The sequence below is a fragment of the Hemitrygon akajei genome, chromosome 17 (genome assembly GCF_048418815.1).
Source record: "Hemitrygon akajei chromosome 17, sHemAka1.3, whole genome shotgun sequence".
Classification (NCBI taxonomy): Eukaryota; Metazoa; Chordata; class Chondrichthyes; order Myliobatiformes; family Dasyatidae; genus Hemitrygon; species Hemitrygon akajei.
Window position 1 is genome coordinate 56,827,053 of NC_133140.1, and position 11,688 is coordinate 56,838,740.

An 11,688-nucleotide genomic window follows, 5' to 3' on the forward strand; every position below is an offset into this window, starting at 1 on the left:
CATACCCCTATTTTTCATTTTGCTAGTTCTAATGAATGTTCATTGTCTAGAAGTATTAATTTAGTTTCTCTGTCCACCGATGCTGCCTATTTTCCACATTTTCTTATTTCAGTCAGCAGCTAAATTGTGGGGAACTAATTTAGTCTGAGACTAAATTATCTGAGTACAAAATTCCCACAGTAGCACAGTTTACTAAAGCTCAATTTAAACCAACCAAATATATAACAATTGAATTGAAAGTTGGCTGATTTCACCCAGAATGGAAAAAGGCAATTAAGAATTGGACTTGGGTTATGTTTGGGGAAAATCTTTTGTAATTTGGAAGGGGAAAAGAGAAGATTCGCATAAACAAAGAAGCATACTTAATTAAGAAGCATATTTTGGATGACACGCAACACATTTAATGTAACTGCTGCTCTGTGACTCTGTGGAATTCCTCCAGTTGTTCTGGTTCCCCCCCCCCCCCACCCCCACATTCCAAAGATGCTACTGTAAATTGTTCCTCATGTGCTGGAATCTGGAGAGAATAGGATTAGTGTGAATGGGTGCCTGATGGTCAGGGTAAATGCAATGGGCTGAAGGACATGTTCCATGCTGTATGAACATATGGCTTTGTTTAAAATCTTATAAAATTAATTAGCTTTCTGAGACTGAAATTCCCGTCTGCCACCAGTTTGAAATTCTAGGGAATGTCAAACATAGTGGAAATTCTAGAGAAGTTATGGTTTCAGTTAAATATAGAATAGTATCAAATCTTCCTTTCATTTATTCTGGATACATCACACAATAACTGCAATAGCTAAGATAATGAAGTTATTTCATTTAGATTTATCGTTTCGTCTATACCCTATGGTAAGAATCACTTGCTTTTTCTTGGCTTTTAAGGGCAGCTAAGGTACAGCAGCCTCCTCTTGCTATGTCTGGGGATATAATGGGTGGTGTGTCAGTGGGATTCCCACTCCACAAACCAGAGGTATCGTGGAAAGCAGCTAACAAATGAACTTTTGAACACTCAGACTGCTCAAGCCTAAATCTTTTCCGAAAATCATGAATATATTTATTGTAGGACCAACCAAAAGACATCATCAGAGCCTCAAAATCAAATGAGTGAGAAAGTAAATGTTTGTAGATCATGTCAGGGAATGAAGCCCAAACAAATAACAGGCCTGTCAGACCATTTTTGGAAAATAATATTTAATCTGAATGTTGGTAGTTATTAGATTTATCTTGGTGTTGGCTGTTTTAGGAGCAAAATGTATCCCAACTGCGCACAGAACACAAGTCAAATAGAGCCCAAAAAACTTATAACAAAATATATACTTAAGCCATTGAATGTGCAACTTTTTAAAATAAACTATACAAATGTTAGGCTGATGTTAATAGTTATTGGATGCAGCTGTTTTAAACGTGTAGTCCGCACTCGTAACCTATTCAAAAAGCTTGGACAATGGGAACACTTTGCTGTTGCTGCACTCGGCGGTAAGTTAACAGTAGGTGCTAGAGTCACTTAGTGAAACATTGTAAATATAACGTTAATGCACTAAAACTGATTATCTTTCCGATCTCTATTTTTTTTCTTTTCTTGCCTTTTGGTATTCCCTTTAAATATCTTTTAACCAAATTTATGTATTTAAGTAGCATACTTGTGTCTTCAAAAACATAAGAAATTCTGGTCCTAAAGAAGGGTCTCAGCCCAAAACGTCATCTATTTATTCATTTCAATAGACACTCCCTAACTCACTGAGCTCCTCCAGCATTTTGCGTGTGTTAGTTATGTCTTCTGTTGTTATGGGGATTAAAGTTGTTTGAGGAGATTTTCATAGACAAGAGGAAATCTGCAGATGCCTTGTGTGTGTTGCTTGAGGAGATTTTCATTCTTTTAACTTCAAAAATTTTCAGGACAATATGGAAATCTATCTGTAGTGAAGTAATAAAAAGTGAACTTGCACCTTGGAAATTTGTCTTAAATTTTGACAAAACTGCAACAAAATTCATCAATAGATCTGGTTTATTTGTAATTGTAACAGTTTTTAATTGTTATGACTATAATAATTGCAGAACCAAATTCATAATTTGAAATGTTTTATCATGTGCTTTAGCTACTAGAACATTGCTGGATTTTTATTTATTTAGACGATAAACTGATGTGATGGATAGCTTCCTACACTGTTTAGTATAGGTTTAAACCTGTATACATGAAATATGTCTGCCTGTGCCTCTAACTGGCTTATTTTTGGAGCAATCACAAAACAATTCCCCAAGTATTGTGTTTAGTTCTAAATGTTCCAGGCACCTTCAGTTCTTTTAAATAGTAGTTGACATTATACTGGACATGAAATCCATTTAGTATTCAGCCAGATGTATGTAATTTCATGCTCAACCTAAATGCTAAATCAGTATTTATTGTCACTTTTCTATTCAGAAATAGATATATAATTAACCTCTGATTTTTCCTCAATTCTCGCTCATTATTATCTTCACTTTTTTCCCCAAGATGTTTTAAAACATTGGCATATACACCTAGCCACCCTGGGTATGAACTGATGGACTGAATGGCTTAAACTGCTGTAAATTTCCACGGATCTATGGATTAGAATTCTAAATTATTTGTAATGTTCTGCTTGATACTCAAACTCTTTAATATCAGTTTATTTCTTTAGAAATCAACCAGGAATGATTGTAAAACTGAATGACTGCAAGATCCAGTTGCATGGGGGGGGGGGGGGGGGGGGTGTTGAGTCCCTGCTCACAACCAAGCCTTTTATAGATATCACAAACAAGAATCTGAACACAACTCCCTGAAGCACACCACTGGTCACAGACTTTCAATCAACACAGCAACCTTCCATTACCTCCCTCTGTCTCCTGTCACCACACCAGTTTTCAATCCAATTAACTAGTCTACCTTGGATTTCTCCTCCACCGATGTAAGGCTCACTAGCCTGTAGTTCCCTGGCTAATCTCTGCTACCCTTCTTAAACAACGGAGCAATGTTTGTTCAATTGCAGTCCTCTGTACCTCGCTTGCCCATCACCACAGTAGATCTACAGGGGATGCAATCTCTCTGGCTCTCCACTCGGCTTTGAATCACCCGAACAATAGCAATACCTACATCAGACTGCTATTTGTTGATTACAGCTTTTTTACTGAAGCGAGGTTTGATGTCTTGAGTTTTGTAGATGGGAAATAATGACTACATTGAATCATGTGAACGCTTTACAGTTTATTGCTTTGAATATTAAATCTTTTGTAATTACCTTTTGTGTTTTTACTGTGAAAGTGGACTTCACTTACATGATGTTCTGCATTTAGAAATATAGCAGTCTTGATGATCTAGAAACTAGATGAAGCTGTATTTGTTTATAGGCAATGAAATATAGGACAAAGCAGGGCAGGATTTACACAGTGAACAGTGGGATACTGAGGAGAGTGGTAGAACAGAGTGACCTGGGAATTCAGATCCGTAAGTCCTTGAAAATGGCATCGTCACAGTTAGATTAATTAATTCAAAAACAGCTTTTGGCACGTTGGCCTTCATAAATGTTGGAATGTTATGTTAAGGTTGTATAAGACATTGGTGAGGCCTAATTTGGAGTATTCTGTTCAGTTTGGTCACTTACCTGCAGGAAAGATATCAATAGGAAAGAGTGCAGAGAAAATTTACAAGGATGTTGCCAGCCCTTGAAGACCTGAGTTATTGGGAAACATTGAATAGTTCAGGACTTTATTCCCTTGAGCATAGGAGAATAGGGGAGGTCTGAGGGAGATACAAAATTATGAAAGGTATAGACAGGGCAAGTGGCGGCATGATTTTTCACTGAGGTTGGGTGAGACTAGAACTAGAGGTCATGGGTTGAGGGTGAAAGGTGAAATGTTTAAGGGGAACTTGAGGGAGAACTTCTTCACTCAGAGGGTGGAAAGTATGGAACAAGCTGCCAGCGGAAGTGATGGATGTGGATTCAATTTCAATATTTTTGAATAATTTGGATAAGTACATGGATGGGAGCGGTACAGAAGGCCATGATCTGGGTGCAGGTCAATGGGACTAGGGAGAATAATAGTTTGGCTGGACTAGATGGACCGAAGGGCCTGTTTCTGTGTTGTAGTGTTCTATAACTCTGACTTCATGAATGGGTGTCAAGTTCTTCAACATACATGGCAGCATGCATTTTATACTAGTGTGCATGGTAATGGTAAAAATATTAAACTAAATGACCTTGTCCTTTGCACGTACATGTCACGGGTAAGGAGTTTAATGGCTGTTTTAGCACCACTTTGTAAAATCAAATAGTTCTGACAGCAGCCTGTGATCGGCTAATAGCATTCAGAAAGACCATGTCCATTTATCATTTAACCATGGCCCACTGTTGGTCTTTTTAAAGAACTGTGGGCCATGGTTATATGTGGAATTGAAAGATAGAGAACCGTTTGTCTCTGCCTCACATTAAAACAAATAATTTCAGTCATTGCTTGCACATCATACCTTCCCCACCCCAACGCAATCAACTCTCTTCTTCCATCAGTTGTTCCCTTCCTTTCTATAGCAGTCATCCTTGTTCTCAACCTCTTTTTCCTGATCACTTTTACCCTCCCAGTGTGGCCCCTCTGTAACAAAATTTAAAACACACAATGAAGAGCAAGAGGGATAAAAAAGGTAATTAAAAAGTAAACATTTTAATAAAAAGTAATCAATAACTAATGAAACAAAAAGAAGGAAGAATGGACCCAGACCCAAGAGTTCTGGGGATGGGAATGACTGAGGGGAATAAGAAATACAAGGGGCAAGGCGTTGAAATGATGGTGCCCCGGGCTGAGTCTTGACTGGAGAAATATTGCAAGATTAACAGCAATTAGAATCCAAATCAGATTTATTAACACTGGTATATGTTGTGAAACTTCTTGTTTTGTGGCAGCAGCATATTGCAATACACAATAATAGGAGAACTATAAATTACAAGAAAAATGTTTTTAAAAATTAATGTAAATAAGTAGTACAAAACAAAATTGAGGTAGTGTTCGTGGGCTCATTGTCCATTCAGAAAACTGATTGGCGGAGGGAAGGAAGCTGTTCCTAAAGAGTGTCAGTGAGTGTGTGTGTGAGAGTGTGAGTGTGTGTGAGTGAGTGTGTGTGTGTGTCTCTCTCTCTCTCTCTCTCTCTCTGTCTGTCTTCAGGCTCCTGTACCACCTCCTTGATGGTAGCAATGAGAAAAGAGCATGTTCTGGATGATGGAGAGACTTAATGATAGATGCCACCTTTTTGAGGCATCACCTTTTGAAGATGCTCTCAGTGTTGGGGAGGCTAGTGACCATGATATTTGCAACTTTCTGCAGCTTTTACAGTACTGTGCAATTGCTCTTCCATGGCAGACAGTGATGTTATTAGTTAGGATGCTCTCCACAGTACATCTATAGAAATTAGTGAGAGTCTCTGGTGTCATACCAAGTCTCCTCAGATTCCTGATTAACTAAAGCCATTGTTGTGCCTTCTTTGTAATTGCATCAATACAGTGGGCCCAGGATAGACCTTCAGAGATGTTGACATCTTGGAACTTGAAACTGTTCACCTTTTTCCACTGCTGATTCCTTGATGATGATTGGTGTGTTCCTTCAACTTACCCTTACTGAAGTCCGCAATTAATTCCTTGGTCTTACTGACGTTGAGTGCAACGTTGTTATTACAGCACCACTCAACCAAATGATTCTGTCTCACTCCTGTATGCCTCCTCGTCTTCATCTGAAATTCTGTCAGCAATAGTTGTGTCTTTGGTAAATTTATAGATGGTGAATAGCCACACGGTCATGAGTGTAGAGAGAGTAGAACAGTGGGCTAAGCATGCATCCTTGAGATCCACCAGTGTTGATTGTCAGCGAGGGGGAGATGTTTTCACTGAATGTGGTCTCTCAATGAGAAAGTCAAGGATCCAGTTGTAGAGGGAGGTACAGAGGCCCATATTTTGGAACTAAGGGTATGATGGTGTTGAACGCTGAGCTGTAAGTAACGAATAGCAGCCTGATGTAGGTATTGCTATTATCCATGTGATCCAAGGCCACGTGGAGCGCCAGTGAGATTGCATCCGCTGCAGAACCGATTGTGGTGATAGGCAACTTGCAGCAGCTCCAGGCCCTTGCTTAGGGAAAAGTTGATTCTAGCCATGATTAACCTCCCAAAGCACTTCATCATAGGAGGTGTGAGTGACTTGATTTAACTCTAACCATTTATAACTAAATCTTCTTCATTTCAGGGATCACTGGCTAGTTATTTCACGATCAGCTGGCTTATAGGTGAAGTTTTTAAAGGAAGTGAAGCAATAGTCAAAGCTGGTTATAAAATATTCTAATATGAAAATGATGGGTTTCAGAAACCAAGACTGAAAAATACATTGCTGTTCATGCTAATTTCTTGCTCTCAGCCCTTAAGATGTTCCCTGCTGGAAAGTGTTACAGAAAATACAATTTGAAAAGAGTTGCTCATGAAGGTTGAATATATCCACTCAATGTTTTCCTTTTCTTCATTACCTTGGCCATTCACACAAACATCTTTCTATAACCAAAGACAAAGACTTTCATTTTCTGCACATTGAGTGATTCTTTTTCATAACCAGCTTCCTCACAGCGTAGACAAAGATCTGCTTTGTCCTGCTGCTTTGATTATTCTTTCTTTCTTCATTGTTTTGTTTAAAGATTTCCTGATGAGCTAGCTGAGATCAGAAATTAACTAGTTGGTGATCTCTGATAATTTAACCATTTATCACTAAGGACTGACATGTACTGTGCTGCTCAGAAGAAATGAAAGACAATACCCTGCATCAATTCTCATTGAACAGATGAATTACTATGACAAAGTGGCCAGACAGTTTGATTTGCAACTAGAGAGCCCTAACTTTACCTTGTTACAATCCACAGTTACTTTATTGATCTCATGGTTATGCCATATTCTTCAGTAAATACTGTTCAACTTCAAGAGAACACTAGCCTAGAAATTGAATCATATTATATCCAAATTTATGTTTCAAGTATATAAAAATTATTTTATATGGAATAGCATTTATATGGCAATTTTATTTTGGCCAGAGCCAACATAAATAGATCTCAGTGTTTTACACACAAGTGCTGTAGAAAAATCCCTTTCAAATGAGAGCTTTGTGCTATTTGTTACCTCTCTAATGTTCTGCCTCCCAAAGTAAGCTTTCTGTCGAAACAGACGCTCCCACTATTGAAGGACGTGACTGGTCTGTTTCAGAAATTATAATGTACTTTTCCAAGGTCCATAGAGTGTGCTTAGTCTGAGAGTGAGTGCTTTCTCCCACAGTTAGCTGCTGAACTACTCATTCTGTGCATCATCACTCTTACTGCAATCAGTTAAAACCTCAGTTCGGGCACTTAGTGTTACTAATCAATGTCACCTCTCTCTACAACAAAAAGTTGTAATTTGGCTTAAATAATATTACATTGGAATAGTGCTAGTATCTTGAGAAGTGTTTCACCCTGCAGCCTTGGCTGACAGACAATCGCAGATGTCTGGCTTCAGTTGTCATTTTCTGAGTCAGTTTTTTGTATGGTCTGAGAAGGATTCTGCTCGGCTTGAAAATTGAATCAGTGGGAAGGGTTTGGGACGTTGCTCGTCCAGCAGGAGAGAGCAGAATTCCCAACACCATAAAACTACAGCTGCAGGAGAATGGATCTGCTTACATAAATGTCTTCTATTCATACGGGAAGATGCTTTTCAGATATGCAATTATATCTTCCAGTTTTAGGAGAACACTGAACTAACATATGTGAACTATCCATTGCTACTGCAGAACTGCCAGCTGCTCGTGCGCCCATTGGGAACAAGTTTCTGCTCGTGAATGACATTTCAATGCTCAGTGGGAACAACAATATGCTTATGTGTGACACCTCTTTCTCCAGTGAGGAAGTGAAATTGCTCTCTGGTGGAATATCAGTCATCCTTTCCAGTCTCTGTTCACGCTTGGAGAGCAGAGACTAGAATCCCATCTGGATCAGAAAGCAGTGGATAATGGCAATGCATGACTACTGTCTGTCCTTATGTAACAGCTGTCCCCTGAACAAGAAGGCTCTGAATGGCAGTGTGGCTATCATCCCTTGCAAAAGGAAGTTCTTATGTGCTCTGGTATGGAGGATATAATCCCTTGGCTATAAGCTACCAAGAGAGTATACTGTGAGATGATCTCAGAGTATGCTGCCATGGTAGATTATATCCACATAGGTGCATCTGCCCTTTTCAGTGATTCATTTCAGCAGACTGTAGCCTGCCTTGTTCCCTGCAGATCTCTAGGCCACTCTACATATCCCTTCAGATACCAGTCTCTGAGGTAGCATTTTGGTTTCAAGCACCACGATGTACTGTGATCTTCATAATACGTTTCTCTTTGCAATTTGTCTTCCTGCTCCATTTCCTTTTATTTGAGAGAGGGGGGATATTCTGCAAATAAAGCTGCTTCGTGGCAGTGAAATAAAGGTGTCTGTAGCTTGTCAAATCAAACAGAATGGACTCATCACACTTAAATCATCCTTGTAATCATCATCTGGCAGATGCTGCCTATCAGATGGCTTGGGCGTCTCCTCCCGAGAGAAGGAGAATTACCTCCTCCAGTCTAGTGGAACCCAATCCAGCACTATTTCAAAGATTTTTTTGGGAGGCATCCAGTTTGGTTTTAGAGTTAAGTGCAATGTTTTAATATAGCCAAAAATATGTAAAATCAAATTTCTAGGTACTCATCTTCATGAAAAATAATAGTTAATATTTCAGTTCTGATGAATGATATGAATGAACAAATCACAATATATTCCTAGAAAATGATATCCTGTGTACAAACCTAGCACTTGCTCTCCCCACCACCCCAGGCTAGCGTCTGGCTCGATCAAGTGCAGTATTGTGAACGCACTGGTGCCACTGCAAGATGTGAGATCAAAGGGCTGAGAATGTAGCATTTAACTCTGGCTCTGATGTGAGTTGTATGAAAAGGCAGTGACCAAAGAAGGGAAAAGCAATTAGATTTTTGTGAACACCTAAAATGTGTTGTACGTTTTTGTACGAAGGTCATAAATTGCACTCAAAAGCTCCAATTGATCCAGGCAGGGGAGAAAACTGAAGAATAGAAAATGTAATGATTATTTGTAATACTTGCAACTGATCAAGGAAAATATCACAGATTTACTATGTAAAACTATCTGCCAGATTTACCAAAGAATAATCACTCTTGCCATCCTACCGAAGTGTATTGCTTTCCTGCTAGTAAGTGCAATTTCTAGGCTATAAACATGCTTTGTGCAAGTTTGGAAACAAGGAAGGGAAGGAGTCATAAGCACAAGTGATTCTGCAGATGCTGGAAATCCAGAGTAACACACACAACTTGCTGGAGGAACTCAGCAGGAAATGAATAAACAGTCGATCTTTCAAGCCGAGAACCTTCTTCAGGACTGGAAAGGGAGGGGGAAGACGCAAGAATAAAAAGGTGGGTGGAGGGGAAGGAGGACTGGCTAGAAGATGATAGGTGAAGCCAGGTGGGTGGGGAAGATCAAGGGCTGAAGTTAGGAGAGGAGAATGGACCATGGGAAAAAAGGAAGACAGAAGTGCATCAGATGGAGGTAATAGGCAGCTGAGAAGAGGTATGGGGCCAGAAGTGGGAATAGAAGAGGGAAGGGTGAGGGAATTTTTTAACCAGACAGAGAAATCGATGCTCATGCATTCAGGTGGAGGCTATCAAGATGGAATATGAGCTGCTGCTCCTCCAAACTGTGAGTGGACACATTATGGCAAAAGAGGAGGACATAGACCTTTATGATAGAACAGGAATGGGGATAGGAATTAAAATGGTTGATCATCAGGAAATTCCGCTTTTGGCAGAAGGAGCAGACGTGCTCAACAGAGCGGTCTCCCAGTTAACGTCAGGTCTCACCAATGTTGAGGAGGCAGCAACAGGACCACCAGACACAGTAGGCAATCGCAACAGGTTTGCAGGTGACGTGTTGCCGTACCTGGAAGGACTGTCTGGGGACCTGAATGGAAGTAAGGGAGGGGGGTAAATGGGCAGGCGTAGTATTTCTGTCACTTGCAGGGAATGTCTGCAAGGAGCAATCCTTGGAGAAAGCGGAGAGTGGGGTGGGAGGTAAAGGTGCATTCTTCAGTGGAAACCTGTTGAAGGTGGCAGAAGTTGCGGAGAATGATGTGTTCGATTCGGAGGCTCATGGGGTGGTAGGTGAGGAAAGCGGAACTCTCCCTTTTAAGGCAGCAAGGAGATGGGGTGAGCGCAGATGTCCAGGAGATGTGGTTGAAGGCAGCATCAATGATGGAGGAAGGGAAACCCCGTTCTTTGAAGACAGAGGAAATCTCAGGCCTTGGAAAGGAAAGCTTTATCCTGGAAACAGATGCAGCAGAGACAATGAAACTGAGAAAAGGGAATAGCATTTTTACAAGAGACATGTTAAGAAGAAGTATGATCAAGATAGCCATGGAAATCGGTAGGTTTATAAAAGATGCTGGTAGACATTTTGTCTCCAGAGATGGAGACAAAGAGATTGAGATGGGAGTGAGGTGTCAGAAATGGACCAAGTGAATTTAAGGACAGGGTGGAAGTTTGGAGTCAAGGTTGATGAAATTGACGAGCTCAGCCTGGGTGCATGAAACAGCACCAATGCAGTCGTCAATGTAGTGCAGGAAGATTTAGGGAGCATTACCAGGGAAGGCTTGGAACATGGACTGTTCCACGTAGTCAATGGAAAGGCAGGCATAGCTGGGGCCCACGTGGGTTCCCATGCCGACTCCTCAAGTCTGGAGAAAGTGGGAGGAGTCAAAGGAAATATTGTTGAGTGCAAGGACCAGGTCACCAAATGGAGGAAGGTGGTGATGGAGGGAGAAATAAGGGGAGATCTTTAAGGCCTTCTTGAATGGGGATAGAAGGGCATGGGCACTAGACATCCATGGTGAAATTGAGGTGGTCAGGCCCAGGGAGTTGAAAGTTATTAAGGAGATTGGGAGCATATGAGGTGTTGCAGATTTAGTTGGGAAATGACTAAACCATATGGATAGAATGGAATTGGGGTATGCGGGAACAAGTTCAGTGGGGCAGGATCAGGCAGAGGCAAAGGGCCTACTTAGACAGTCAAGTTTGTGGAGGTATAAGTGGGCAGCTCAGGGTAAGAGAACTTTGAGGTTGGTGGCAGTGGATAGGAGTACCCCAGAGCTGATGAGGTAAGTGACGGTGTTGGAGACAATTTTCTGATAGTCCTGACTGGGGTCCTTTACAAGGGGTAAGTAAAAGGAGGTGGCCTCAGTGAGGTACAGGTCAGTCCGCCACACTACAATAGCAGCAGCCCCCCCCACCCACCCTCATCTGCAGGTTTGATGGTAAGGTTTGGATTGGTGTGGAGAGAGTGGAGGGCAGTGCGTTCAGAAGGGATAAGATTCGAGGAGGAATGAGGAGTGCTGAAGTTAAGCTAGTTGATGTCTAATCGGCAAATAGAGATGAAAAGATCCGGAGTGGGGTGTTTATGAAGAGGAGGAAGGTTGGAGATGGAAGAAGGGGGTCATCAGTGCGGGTTGTGGAATCCTTGCCAAAGAAATGGAGGCGATGGAAGAAAAGCTCGGCACCATTGCAGGCATGGAATTCACTGAGGTGTGGGTAGAAGGGGACAAAGGTAAGGTCCTTGCTGAGGACAGAATGTTCC

The 11,688-nt window shown here is 41.0% G+C and overlaps 1 protein-coding gene across 16 annotated transcripts in view; it reads left to right on the forward strand.

Moving 5' to 3' along the window:
* znf469 (zinc finger protein 469) overlaps positions 1–11,688 on the forward strand; it is a 465,067-nt gene that overhangs the window by 437,332 nt on the left and 16,047 nt on the right. The window contains exon 1 of one of the 16 annotated variants that reach the window (XM_073070195.1): positions 1,382–1,479. The exons of the other annotated variants lie outside the window; for them this stretch is intronic. The gene's annotated coding sequence lies outside the window, so the exon portion shown is untranslated. Of the gene's footprint in view, positions 1–1,381; positions 1,480–11,688 lie in introns of those variants that run through there. 16 annotated transcript variants of the gene reach the window in all.